Here is a 15,873-nt window from a genome sequence, read left to right on the forward strand (position 1 = left end):
TACAGATAATATGGTCATAGAAGAGTTTTTATGATTTTTTTGTTATTAATCACTATAATTACTCTGATTACAATAATGATTAACTCACAGCAAATAAGGTATGTGCTTGTGCTCTTTATCTATTTTTGAAGGATTTATGTTCATCCATCTACACATTCCACACATTCTCACCTCATCCTTGCGTACCTGTGAGATTCTAGTTTGGGTAGTGTATGGCCACGGAACAGTTTGCACACTGGAGAATAAAGCCTGTGGGTTCCCTTACATTATTGCTGGGCCTTAGCCTTCTAAACTCCCTGGGTCAGGGATGATCATCTGAGTTTTCTAAAACTTGAATGTATTTGCTTATATACTTCTCATAAAAAGCACTGTCTGTGCTATTTTTAAATGACTTTTCTGAAGAGTCAATTCAAGTCATTTTCCATATTTCAAGTCGTTTTATTTAGTGCCTGAAACTCAAGTAGAACTTGAGAATGATTTTTGGCTTATCTCTAGTGTTGGGTGAAATTTATCGTTTGCCAATCTACATAAAAATAATTAAACTATTTAAGTGCAAATGTAACTGACAGTAAATAAAAATGGACATAGAACTTCTGTGGCTGTATCCATATGCTTCCTTTGATCTCTCGGGACCTGAGATCACTAGGTGCTGGTTTTCTTGCTCCCGAAGAGCAAGAGAACCAACCCTCTTGAAGAAGGCTCTAATGAGGACTGAACAATCTACCACAATTTTCTTGTTCTAGAGAACAACTTTTCAGAGGGCCTCAGATTTGCTCAGATTCCTAGGCTTCACCTCAGATCCCCTGAGCAAGAACCTCAGGAATCTGCATAGTAACTAGCTCCTCAGGTGTTTCTTACGTTTATTTTGTTTGCAGCCACTGCCTAAGGGTGAGGGTGATGATAAGATCTGCAAAGTCTTCTAATTCCATAACCTTCTTCATTATTTGTTCCCACACTCTCAACTAATCTTAAGTTTTATGGAACCTTTAAATTAGTGAACACCTTTCAAAATAGTAACAATGAGAGGTCAAAATTATAGGAATCTTTCTTTCTTTTGCCTCCCTTTGCTCATGTAAACAATCAAAAAAGACATGCCCTGTATATTCTGCCCATTGTGATTAGAAAACCCATTAAGCAATATGGGGACCTAATACTTTCAAATTTCTGTGCCTTTCTTCATCTTTACATATCTGAGGGGTAGTGCTTATCTTTTCTGGACGAACTGTGCTCTTAGATCCTGGTATCTTAGCAAAACCTGTAAAATGGGTTTCAGATCCAGTGACCTCTACCGTTAGTGACACCTGAGCTGCGAGCACATTCCTATTTCAATAAGCCTAGATTCCCTGCAACCACAATCACAATCCCTGTTCACAATCACGTGAGAAATGCGGCTTTTCACTAAAAAGATTTTCAACTAAAACAAATATTCCTTATGACCTTGATAAGTACCTTTGCCTGCCATGCAATCTTATAGGGCCTTCACACCATTGCCATCCCAGGCAACATGGGGATCCCTGTTCCCAGCCTTTTAACTTCTCTGCATAGCCAGCTGCTGCCATTAACCTCTCTTGGATCCAGATATTTTTAACACTCCAGGTTAGGGGTTCTCTGATGAGCCTGTTTCTTGTTCCAGCATTTTTCTGAGATGAACAAACATGTTCTCAAGCTGGCTTACAGCACCAAGTGTGGAGAATATATATATATATATATATATATATATATATATATATATATAAAATTTTTCATTTTTTAAAATGTCCCATTTTATAAAACTAAAAACATTAAATGGCGATTAAGTTTGTTTGTGTCAACTCAGCCTTATAGATTGTACTGAAAACTTCAAAGCTATGTGTGATAATATAATTTTGAGGGTGAGGCCTTTCATATTTTGCTACTGGGGTACCTAAGTGGGAAAAAAAATGGCTAGCTGATCAGTCATGTATTATGAAGTGATTTTGTCTTCGCTACTCATCTCAGAAGCTAAAAACTGGTGCTAGTTTTAATTATTTGGAATGCGGCTGTGTGGTGGGCTTCTTCAGCAGTAGGGAGGGGGCAGGGCATGCCAGTGGAGACAGGAACCCACGAATATTGTGCAGAATCCTTTTGGGACTTCACATGAAGCAGCGGTAACACCTTTTTACTGGATAACTAGAACTGTTTTTGCGATGATTTACACATAGCCCAGCAAAGAGTCACATCCATTTGGTATCCTCCCCGAGATTACATGACTTGTTTCCAGTCACAAAATTACTGAGCAGTGAAATAGAGATTACAGCTCACAGCTGCCTACTTCTGCTCTGGTGTTCTTTGGACAGTACTCTTCAGCTCTAACAAGAAAACACTTAAGATCTTTCAAAGGCAAACGAGAAACAAGTCGTTCACGTTCACTAACACCCCTTTGAGATGTAGGGAGATGACTGGATTTATTTAAAAGTCTTATGATTTTGCATATTTTGCTTTGACACCCCTGCCTTTCACAATTGTTAGAAATGGACATCATTTACTGATTATTTTGCTTTGCATACTGTTGTTGCATATTGTTAAATGATTTGCTGATTAATAACTAACGTTGATTTGGACTAAATGTAATGGAATAAGCAAATGCATTTGTAAAATTAGATATATTGTATAATTTAGTTGCTAATTGGTATCATAGAGCTGTTGGAGGTTATTTTAGACCAATCCCTCGCAGGGAAATCCTGTCCACGATTTCCTCCCATATCCTGTAGCAATGTTTTAAGACCCCCTCCCCCGTTTAAAAAAATTCATTTGCTTGTCCGGGCTTTAAAGTGAACACTTCTCACAGGCAGATACAGCTCCAAAGCTCTGGGTTAAAATAAATCCTTTTAAATTCAGAACATGGTAGTTGTCTCCTAAATGATTTCTTTTCTAGAGGGTCAGAAAAGAATAAAGTATTTAGTGTGAATATATTTTCATGACCTTGATCGAATCCGTATGATGTGCAGCATTGTCAACACAATATATTATAGCAATATAAGATATTAATATAATAATTATTTGAATAAATATCAGATACTTATATTAATACAGGATTATTGAGTCATAGAATTTCTGAGCTGTTTGGAAACACTTGCTGATGAGCCCTCTGGGGTCTAGAAGGTTTTGTAATTAACACACATACACCACACACACACACACACACACACACACACACACACGTGTGCTAGTTCATTGTTGAGTCACTTATATGAACTGTTTAATATGTTCTGTACTTAGGTAATGTGCGTATGCTTATGCTTTGGTACATTTGGTATTTTTAATTATTTTCTAATATTTCAAAAAATTTTCAACCTGAACTTCTGATTTCTGTGTTCATTTTCTAAACATATACATTGTCATTGATTATTTTTTATTTCTGCTGTTTCATATACACCATAAATATTTTCAGTTTGGAAATCAGTTTAAATAGCAAAGAGAATCTAAAAAAGAATTTGTACTATAGATATTTTAATGTGTTTATGTTCTTTTTTTAAAAGCAACATTTTAATATGCTCCGATAAAACTGTATTTCTCTAATAAGGTATTAAGTCTGGTGGCTGAAAATAGTTCCCCAAAGGAATGTCACTCACATTAATTTTCCATGTGCTCTCTTTTACTTATAGTTTCATTGTCCGCATGTTTAAAGTCTAAGAGAAAAAAAAAATCTCTGGATATGAAGTTGGGAGATAGATCCAAGTCTACATCTACGTCCTCATGTTGGTGACCTTGGGTAAATTTTATTTTTGTGCTTCCATTTCATTTTTTTAAAAACGAGTAGTTGAAAGCATCAAAGACTCTTTCCCACAATTCAAACACTCCATGAGCTCAAAAGATTTGATTGAAAGAAATGTGTGGGCATCATTACCTGACTGCCCAGTATTTTCATGGTCACACACTTGTTCCGTATATCTGAAGTCCCTTTAAGGAAGTTAACTCTTTGTAGGTGTGAGATAGGGTCATCAAGAGAAGTGGGGTAAATAGGAAAGGAAGGGGAAATAAATTAATGACAAAGACAGAATGATAGGTGGTGGAAATGATTCCCTTTTTACTTCTTTATATCTATGGTCTAGTTATTCCTGTTTGAAAACCTTACTGGCACCAGGTATTATCAACAGGGATGAGTAATATGTAATTTTTATCTTTACTGGGTTACATTTGGCCCACAGACAGTTGACAGCTGTCAGTCAGGTGGCTGGTCAATGAGGAGATACATGTAAAGCTGCCAAAGTATTTTTGTTTCTTTAAATACTTATAAGTAAACCATTTTAGTTGGAAGCTTCATTGTCCTGAAATTAAATAGGTTGATATTCACAATATAATTTGTTGAAGTTAGCTGCTGGGAAAACCAAAATTTTCCCTGCAAATATATGGGTAAACAAAATGTTTTTCAAATGTCTTTCTGAAACAGGAGAATAATTAATTTTTCTCTACTATAAATAGAAAAGGCCATCCTTAAGATTTGAAGATACATTACAAATAAGGCTTAAAATTTAAAAAAAGTTTTTAAATTAAACTTTTAGTACACATATGAGTCAATGCAGCATTCAGTCATAATTTCTGACTAAGACTTATTAAAAGAAGCCATTTCCTTACATTGAGGGGGTTGGTATAGGTATTTTTGTGACACAAGAGTTGAGGGTTTACCAGAAAGGACGAACGTGTACCTGCATGTTGATCTAGGAATTAAAGCTTCTTTTCATAATTACAGGAAAAAAAACCATGGAAGTTTAGATTACGCTCACAGTTCAGGGCATGGTTAAAATGACAAGTTTTGGTTATTTAGAAATATTTGGGTTATACCTAATATTGTTTCTAATAGGTTCAGTCACACTTAAATAATTCACAAGAGTCATAAAAAAGAGATTGGAAGAAGATTTTGTATGGCTTATATTTAGTGTTCATGACAAACAGTATATTAATTATAGTTCATATAGTAATGCACATGAACACTTAACGAATGTAATTCTAAAGTTGACTTAAGAGTGGATATTCAGTGTTGCAGTAGTTGTCTCTAAAAGCAAATGCTCTGATTCTTTAGGAATATAGAGTTTAGAATATAGAATATAGAGTTTAGAATATAGAATCTAGAATCTAGAATCTAGAATATAGAGTTTAACAGACTAGATAAATATCAAGTGCACGCAGTACATACTCATTTTTTAAGAGACTAATGAAGTTATCTAAAAAGTGCAGTGACTGGAGTTACTTAGGTGCCAGAATCAATATAATGAAGATGATAGAATATCACACAAAAATAGCAGTTTGACACCACACTATATTCCTTTTTAAAAAATAAAATATACTTTACTTTTATGAACCATATTCTGCATGTAATAATTTACAATGAAAATCAGACTTGGGTTTTACTTTTTAAATTATGTTTTAAAAATATTAGATTTTTTGGGTGGGAGGATCATTTCCGGTAATTTTTTAAACCGCAAATAGTTAATAATTTTAAAACGGCAATGAAGTCAGTCTAAAAGAGTATGATACTTATAAATTTGTGGCTAATCCATATCATCATTGATTTGAAAATTGTTTTAGATGAAGTGGTCATTAAAAAAAGTCAGATCTTATTATTTTCCTACTATAGAACTATGTATTAAGCATGTAGATTGAAAATTATTATGAGATCATCAGAATAAAACAATTGCCTCATAATATTAGTAATTTATACTGGCAGGAGCCTTTCTCTTCTTAAGCACCAGTTCTACCCCCCACAGCCCAGAAAATTGATTTTATGGCTGATAATTTATAGCATTCTTGATCAGTGTATGCTGTGTGTCGTTTACATTCATTAGCCCATGTTGCTTGTGAATATGGAATTTGGTTGTTAAAATGGTTTCATATGTTTACTATGTATAGTCTTTAGCTTTGAGCTCCTTACTTGCTTAAATAAATGTTTTCAATTTGTATAATACAACAATTTGTAGAGAAATGCTGTGAATCATAGTTAAAAGAATGAGTCCTTGAAATAGAATCATTTTTTAAAAATATATCCTGACATGTGGTCTTATTTTTCCATGTTTTGTATTAATTAAAATCCTATTCTGAAAAAAAATATTTTTGCCTAAACTTTTGAATTCACAAAATAAAAATACCAAATATATAAATGTACTAATTTTGGAAATCAGTGACGTAAAAACATGCTTTAGTAATGTCTTCGATGTTTATTCCAAAGATTTTTCTCCAAAGAAACTCTTTGTAAAGTAATGAGAAAATGTTGCCACTTTTAATTATTAAATATTCTATGCAATACATGTTTTTAAATTGTATTATAAATAAAATTCATTTCATATTCTCTTTAATCATATTCCTGTCACATGCACCCATAAAAAATAGTAGCGCATGAAACGTTTGAAAAGAGCATGTACCATTTCACATTTTTATTTGGTTTATTGAAAAATAACATTTTATTCGGAATAGATTATGACAGAATTAGATAAAAAAGAGATGAAATGTTATTTATGTGTTTGTTTTAATAGTCCAATAGCATATGTGTAATTACTTCTGCATCTTTCAAATATTGGAGATAGTAATGAAAGAGACCGACATTCAAAATATAAAGTATTTCCTATAAAACTTTTTTTGAATGTAAAAAATTGTCAAATGGTAGCAGCTCTACTTTCTACACCAGGCAAACCCACTGTTGAGTTAGTTGGCTCTGATTCCAGTGGGTCTCATCAGCTTTCTGAATGTAGGTTCCTCAGCAGTGCCTCTTCCAAGATAACAAAATCAACTTTTAAAGATTAAAAAATATATTTTGGCAATTGAAACTCACCAGTGCCTTTCTGCTTCTCCAGGAAGTTGTACCCTTCAGCACCTGCTGAGGGCTTTGTTGTCCAAACTCTGACAGGTAAAAAAATTCCTGTAGAATAAAGCCAGACCAGCTGGCTTTGAAGAGAAACCCCCCAGTTTGGGCTGCGCTTGTCTCTTCTCCTTTTCTATGAAGACCCAGGCTTTCCCCCCTTGATCGTCAAGCCGTAAGATGCGTGATCCCTGTGCACAAGTGTCTGGCAGGCCGAGGTGCACCTGTTCCTGTCACTCTGGGGTAAATTTAGCTGTAAAGGTATCACTGACAACCAGACCTTTGTCAGTGTTGGCAAAAGAACACAGAATTGCTTCGCTCCCCTCCCCCTTCCAAGCCCCAATGCTGCTAGTTCAAATGGAAAATATCAAATTGGAAGTCTATCCAAAAATCATTCCCAAAAAATGAGATTGCTTTCATATGGTAAAAAAGTAACTTTCCTCATTTCACGCAGACTTTAAAATTACATTTCCAAGAATAATCTTGGAACAAGACAAGTTTTTGTTCAATTAATTGTGGCTGGAAACTTTTTAATGGAAACATAGCACACACTTACTTCATTTCAGATTATTAAATTGTGTTAAGCCTTAAAGTTAGTTGCCATTCTTTGCTGTAGCTCATTTGTTCTTTTCAATCCAGAGAAATATTAGAACGTTAAAACTTATCACATAGGAGGGTTTAATCATCCTACCAAAATTAGACAGCATGTAGCTCTGAAAGACTGAATGTCAAATTGTGTGCTCGTAGCCCTTAAACTACTGAGAAACTAGGACCCCACTACTACGTTTAAAATGACTGTTCATGTTTGTGGAAAACCGTGGACGTTTAGGAACTGGTAAAGCTAGAGGTCTCTTACTCTTTGATTAAGGTAAGGACATTTATCGTTTATGTAAATTTTTTAGATTAATTGCTGTACTGACAGTTTGAGAACAATTCCTTTTGAAGGAAAATGGAGAGGCAGGCAGTGTTCATTGCTATGTCCGGCATAAATATAGTAGTTAACATATGTAACGTAGCCCAAAGAGTATTGTGTTTAGCCAAAGCATTCTGAGCTTCTCTTTAATAATTATGATTTCTTAAGTGGTGTTAAAAAGAATTGTGCAAAGTACCTGTTCTACCATATTATTGCTGTTTACAAGGGCTGGGTGTGATGAGAAAAAGAAATCTGGGTCAAAATAAAAAATGCTTTGTAAAATAAACAAAGTTCCTATTTACTTACTATGTATAAACAGCCACTCACCAAGCCTCATTTCTCCGCAGGGCACCACTTTCAGATAAAAACATAGACCTGAATGGCATCATCCAGTATCCAAGGAAACCATGTAAGTACCTCTCTCACTGTGTACTTCTCTTATTCAGGGTTTAAAAGCTAGCTGAGTACTGAATAAGTGAGTGTTTTTATTTAATAATTATACGGGAGGTACTTTTTAGGAGCTTGCTAAAAAGAAACAGGTTCTTGATTGTTATGTGCGTCATAACAAAACCCTTATGTTTTTCATCATGTTTCATAAAATTGTGTGTTTAGTCGCAATCTCTCCATCAATTCTCATTCTTAGGTACAAAACAGCTACTCAAAGTCATAATGAATTGAGAGTTTCAAACTTTTCCAAGACCCATTAGTGTCTGAGAAACAATGTTTCAGAGGCCTTGTGCCAGGAGTAGTGACCTAATTGTAATAAACACTTTTTAAATTTTACAAATTAAGAAAAAACTGATTGGAAAATAGTAGTTTATTGGTAAACATTTATAACAGTTGATTCGGTTTTAGACTTCCTTAGGGAGCGAGCAACTGAGCAAAAAGGTGAAGTTACAGATTTAAACAATGTAAAGAATCCTGACAACAAGTGTAATTTTTAAGATGTGAAAAATCTGTTTGCAGAAAGGGTTGGAAAGTTGGCATATTGTGTTCTTTATTTTTGTTTCCCCTAACTCATTAGTTTGTAGCTAATTTCTGTAGCTAATTTTAGCATTCTAATTAATTTTCAGAACCATGGAATCTACTGAATCTACTGTAGAAATTGTTTCCAAACAACACACTATTCTGGACAAAGATCCACTTTATAAATATTTGGAATATTCTACTAAGTATTTCTTTACTTGGACTTTATTATTTTTTTTCTTATTTGCACTCTGTACTTTTAAAGTCAAATTATTTTCAATACTAAATAATTATTCATTTTCATTTACTTTTGTGAAAATACTTAAAACTCTATACTTATGTAATTATTGACTGCTTTTTTTTTATCATCTGGATTAGCTATGTGGTTTATCTAGTCTTTTTTTTTTTTTCTTTTCCATCTAGTCTTTTAAGTATAGACATACTACTTTTCATCAAGGTTCTCAGGAGTTGCATTTAAATGTTTCAAGTTTAGCTCTGTTGTTTGGAAGTTTTTCATACTATTTTCATGTATTTTTGTTACTCTTGTATTTCTGTCTTTCCTTTGCAGCATGATTCTTTACTAAGCGTAAATGGTAGAGATGATCTCACTCAGTTTCTCTGCTGAATTAGACAGACCCTTCCTATTCAATGTCTACCTGCAGGAGCATTTCACTTTCCCACATGACAGTGTGGTATTAGTTATGCCTTTCTATGTTCCTGTCTGCTTACATATGTTACAAAATGCATCTTTCTGAACTGACAGATGAGAAGTTGTGTTAGACTAAGGAATTTGCTGGTACTTTGGAAGGGTGTAAGAGCCTCCTCTCCTGGTAGGAGGACCTGGCTAGGAAATGAGTTTTCTTACGCTAGATAACAAACTCGACAAGTGTGTAGTTTGAGGCATTAGGTATTGCCCTCTAAACAGGAATTCCTTGCCACAAAATAAAGGCTCGGCTATCGCTGGGTAAACTTGGAAGCAGAGCAGGGTTAGAATAGATCTTTATAAAGAAAGAAAAGGTGAATCAGAAGGGAAGAACACTGGCTAATGCCATAATTCCCTATCTTGAGCAAGTGGAATCTTTTGAAATTCCATTCTCCTTATATAGCAAGAGTAGACAAAAAAAAGTCTATATTGCAATGCTTGTGGTACAATTTTAAGTATTTGCATGAGAGTATAGATTTTCGGAAAAACTGTTTAAATGTTATAGGTTTAATTCAGCCTCCTATACCAAAGGAGAAATGACTTGGTAGAAATAAGTTGATACATGCACATCCTTTCCTCAGTAATGTTTTCTCCAACAAACGCTAACAATGAGTGAGTTCTCATTACTCATTAAGAACTTTTTGAGATGATGGACATTGCTCTATATCTGCACTGTCCAGGATGGTTACCAGTAGCAGTGTTTGAAATGTGGCTAGTACAATGGAAAACCTGAATTTTAAACATAATTTAAATTCAATTGATTTAAATTTACTTAGTGACTAGTGGTGACATAATGACTAGTGGCTGGTTACTATACTGGTATTTTGCTTTTATCAGAAATTAAAATACAGTCCTGTGAAGAATTTCTAATCTTTTGGTATCCTATCATACAATATATCATTTTTTATATTTACTTTAATATTTGAATTATCATTGCAGTGGAATTTCTTTATAACACTTTCTGAGAGATGAATGTTTTTAATACTGTTGATGGGAAGACATTATAACTTTGTTTTATAAGCCTGGGTAGCAACTTTCAAAATGGACATTATAAGCAAGACTGTGTCTAAAAAGAAGAACACTCTACTGAACATTCTAACAATGGTGGTAAGTATTTCCAAAAGTTCAGTTACAATTTCTGTAATACATCTTGCAGTACAAAATGTAACCAGTCTACAAAAATGCTCACTAGCCTTGTGTCCTCAAAGCTGACTGTGCTTTCAAAGCACACATCAGATTTTAAATCATATCTTAAAGCCATGCTCCCATGGCTTTTTCAGCATTTAGTAAAAGTGAACATTAGGATGCATCATGATATTTTAATAATATTACTAGTACAGTAACATTATAGACAGAATTATTAGCTAAAAGTATACCAAGAATTTAAAGTTTACAGCGATTTAAAATAAAACATTTATTTTGTGTGTGAGAGAGAGAGTGTGTGCGCAAGTGAGGAAGGGGCAAAGAGAGAGGGGGACAGAGGGTCTGAAGAGGGCTCTGTACTGATGGCAGAGAGCCCGATGTGGGGCTCAAACTCACGAACCACAAGATCATGGCTTGAGCCAGAGTCAGACCTTCAACCAACTGAGCCACCAAGGTGCCCCAATGTTGATTTTTTAAAAGAGTCCGCACATCAATTCATTTCAAGAAATGTAGGATATAGGTTATTTGTGGGATATTGAACTAGAGACCATGAGGAATTTTTTTTAAATGGAAGATGTAGCATTCATCTTTTTAGGAACTCCATTTATTGGATTTGGGTATCTCCTTTTGGATGGTTAGGATTCAGATAAGAGGAGAGAGGAGACTTTTTTTGTCACAACCTTGCACAAGCTGCTTACCGTGTCCCTCCCACTGCAAAACAACCAGATTCTAGAAAAATACACTTTCTAATGAATTATTTGGATGAGAAAAAATTTTTGGACAGTTCCCTGATCTCAAAACCAAAAACCTAAACTGTGTGAATGAAAGGTGGAATTGCGACAGTGAGCAAATGGGAAATGTGGGCATGGCAAGGCTGGACTGGATGAGCTGTGTTGTTAGGGGTGCTTCTGGGAGGATACCAGTCATATGCTCTGTTAGACTTCTCATAAGCCAGCCTTCTTAAAACAACAGGAAGATGTGGCAACCACATCTATAGACCCAGTTTTTTGGTCTCCTTTGATGTCCTTGAGTGTCCTCAGTTAGGTAGTCAGCCACTTGCATACTGTCAGGTCTATTTTCAGAAAGAAGGTCTATCCTTGCTTAAAAGCCAGTGTTCTATGTGGAGAAAATATGGTCTTCAATTACGGGAATGCTGCAAATCACAGTCTTCAGTGTCCTCGTAAAATATCTTCTCTGATAACTTCATGCCTGAGAAATTGTTTTTATCATGACCTGTGACCTCTGATCCTGAATCACTGCTTTAGCTTTTTATGTATTTATTGATGTATTTCTAATTTACTTATCTAAAATTTTATTATCAAAATTCCAAACATATGAAAAAGTAGAGAGAATATATAATAAACTTTCACACAACTACACCTGCCTTCAACAACTATTGTCTCACAGACAGCTTTGTTTCAACATATTCCCATTTCCATCTCCTACCCCCACCCCAAATTATTTTGAAACCAATTCTAGACATGACATCATTTCATTCTTTAATATTTCAGCAGATAGCTTTATAAGATTAAGACTTGTTTTTTAACTGAAACAAATGAATCACATCTATAAAACAAGCCACACCCAGAAGTCAATATTTCCTCAATCTTATCAAATACACACAATCAATATTCAGATTTTCCCAACTGTCTCATAAATTTTTATAATGACTTTTTACTGTTTGAAACGGAATACAGATAAGATCCACACATTGTAAATGGTTATTTATCTTCTGTTTTAATCTAGAGGTTTCCCCCCCTGTCTGTTTTTCCTCATTTGTTGAAGAAACTGGAGTATTTGTGTGGTAGACCTTTCCATAGTTTGTATTTGCTGATGCATTCCTGTGGAGTTGTTTAATAAGCTCCTCTGTTCCTTATCTTTTCTGCTATTTGGTACTTAAGACTAAGAACTTGACCAAATACATTTGGAGGAGGCTGGGCAAGAGCACTGGTTCTCTCTCTTTTTGTGATGTGTGATCTCTTTTTGCCTTGAGTTAAGGAATACCTAGCCTTGGGAAGTTTCCGCTCACATTTGCCCAAGTCAGTACTCTGCTAAACTCTCAAGTGGGATTCTTCAGCTCTCAGGAAATCTTTCTTTACACAGCAGCTCTCTGCCAGGTGCTCCATCCTGTGAACTGTGGCCCGCCTATCCTCCCATATTTTCAGACCTGTGTTCTCAATTCAGGGAATTTTACCCTCCCTGTGCCTCTGCTAAGAAACCCTCAAGACTGTAAGCAGTGCACTGAGAAGATGGACATCGTTGGCTTCTCATTTCTTAGCGATCTCTTTGTTGCCTGCTGTCCATGTCTTAAAAACCATTTTTCATATTTTTTGCCATTGTTGTTATTGTTGTTTTAGGAAGGAGGGTAGACATAGCCCCTCTTAGTCCATTTTGGCTAGAATAGAAAGTCTCCTTAGTTGGTTCCAAAAAAAGTTCAGCTGTGGTTTATTAATCCAAACAACATCTTATTAAAATGAAACTCAATATTTAAAACAAACTGAAAAAGGTGTTTGTGTTTGTGTGTGTGTGTGTGTGTGTCCTTTGAAACACGGCTATAGATTTAAAACCATGAGTGCAACTTTCAAGGCCTGTTTTTATAATTTTTTAAATTATTGATTGATTGGTTGATGTATAGTTAACATACAGGGTTATATTAGTTTCAAGAGTATAATATAATAATTTAATAGTTCTATACATTATTCAGTGCTTATCACAGTAAGTGCACTCTTGATAACTTTTAGGTATTTCACCCAACCCTCCGCCCACCTCCCCTCTGGCAACCACTAGTTGGTTCTCTGTATTTGAGTCTGTTTTTTTGTTTGTTTCTTTTTTCCTTTATTTGTTTTGTTTCTTAAATTTCACCTAAGAGTGAAATTATATTGTATTTGTCTTTGTCTAACTTGTTTCACTTAGCATTATGCCCTCTATGTCCATCCAGGTGGTTGCAAATGTAAGATCTCATTCTTTTTTTTTAATGTTTATTTATTTTTGAGAGAGAGAGAGAGAGAGAGAGAGAGCGAGAGAGAGAGAGAGCTAGTGGGGGAGGGGAAGAAAGAGAGGGAGACACAGAATCTGAAGCAAGCTTCAGACTCTTAGCTGTCAGCATAAAGTCCGACGTGGGGCTCAAACCCATAAACCGTGAGATCATGACCTGAGCCAAAGTTGGATGCTTAACTGACTGAGTCACTCAGGTGCCCCAAGATCTCATTCTTTTTTCATGGCTGAATAATATTCTATTGTATGTCTATACCACATCTTCTTTATCCATTCATCTATCAATGGTCATGATTTTGACTACTTTCATAATTTGTCTATTGTAAATAATGTTATAATAAACATAAGGGTGCATATTATCTTTTCAAATTAGTGTTTTCATTTTCTTTGGCTAGATACCCAGTAATGGAATTACTATATCATATACTAATTCTATTTTTAATTTTTTGAGGAACCTCCACATTGTTTTCCACAGTGGCTGCACCAACTTGGGTTCCTACCAACAGTGCATGAGGGTTCCTTCTTCTCTAAATACTCAAACAAACTTGTTACTTGTGTTTTTGATTTTAGCTCTTCTGACAGGTGTGAGGTGATACTTCATTGTGGGTTTAATTTGCATTTCTCTGATGATAAGTGATGCTGAGCATTTTTTCATGTGTCTGTTGGCCATTTGTATGTCTTCTTTGGAAGAATGCCTATGTAGGTCCTCTGCCCATTTTTAAATTGGATTATTTGTGTGTGTGTGTGTGTGTGTGTGTGTGTGTGTGTGTATGTGTGTGTTTTGTTTGTTTTTTGTTTTGCTTTGTTTTGTTTTTTGGTGTTGAGGTGTAGGAGTTCTTTGTATATTTTGAATATTAACCCCATATCAGATGTTATCATTTGTAAATATATTCTCTTATTTAACAGCCTTGTCGTTTTGTTGATGGTTTCTTTCATTGTGCAAAGCAATTTTCAGGACCTCTTGCTGACATTTTCCCTCCCAGCGAATATGTTTTTCCTCCAAGATGAGTCCTATTTTGCATTCTGGTATTTAGAGGCAATATTGGAGTTCATTCATCATTCTTTCCATGAACATTGTTGAGTACCTACTATGTACTGTATAAAGTATTGGAGATACAGTGATGAAGTGATGAACACTATTTGTCCCCTTAAAAGTCTTGCAATTTGTTTTCCCCCTGAAACTTGTACACAAATGCTCATAACAGCTCCGTTTGTAATATCCCCAAACTGGAAATACCCAAATGTCCATCAGTGGTTAAACAGACTGTGATATATTCATGGTACAGAATAAAGAATAATGAACTGTTGATGTGGGTAACAATGTGGCTGAATCTCAAGGAAATTTTGCTGAGTGAAAAAAAGTATATCTTAAGAGGTTACATTATTGCTCATTTCCATTTATGTAACATTCATAAAGTAACATAATTATAGAGGTGGGGGACAGATTAGTGGTTGCCAGGGGTTGGAGGGCTGGGGAGGGAGTAGACATGGGCATAAAATGGTAGCACTAGGGAGTCTTGTGGTGATGGTATTAGTTAAGTGTCTTGATTGTGGTAGTGGTTGCTTAAAGATACCTATGTGATAAAGCTGCATACAGCTCCACACATGCACACACACACACACACTCACACAAACATGAAAATTGCATGTATAACAGTGGAAATATGAATAAACTGTATGTGTTGTACCAGTATTAGTTACCTGGCTTTGATATTGTAATTATGCAAAATCTTAACAGTGGGGGGGGGGTGGGCACAGGGGCTGAGGAAAGGGTACACAGGTAGTATATTTCTTTCCACTTTCTTGTGTATTTTTAAGTATTTCAATATAACATTTTCTTCTTAAAAATCTTGCAATTTAATGGAGGATGCAAAGAACTAAATAGCTAATTGCAATACACTGTAATAATACTCAGTTAAGGGGAGGTACTATAGAGTATATATATGGAGGAGTACCTTGTTCCCATTTCCAAGTCAAGAGACAATGTCTCTGCTACTCCCTTGTTTCTTAAAGGGCCCTAGCCAGGTTCTGCCTCTGTTTGAGGCACATGTGTTAGCAGTAATGGACTTGTAGAATGCTTGTCATTGACCCTCCCTGACCCCCAGCACCCATAGTGATGTGCCCTACTCATTAAGGCCTCAGTAAAGTACCAACCATACAAGGCAAGTATTTTATAAGAGTGAGCACAGATAAAATAACAGGAATCTCATGTTCTCACAGCATGTTAAACTGTAAGTTCAAGGACTCATTTCCAAATTTAAATACCTATGATTCTAGATTATACACAGTTTTGGCTCTTCTCCAGCCCTGTCCTGCCATCAGCACCATCAGCCAAAGCTATACTCT

This window comes from Panthera tigris, chromosome A1, assembly GCF_018350195.1.
Source record: "Panthera tigris isolate Pti1 chromosome A1, P.tigris_Pti1_mat1.1, whole genome shotgun sequence".
NCBI lineage: Eukaryota > Metazoa > Chordata > Mammalia > Carnivora > Felidae > Panthera > Panthera tigris.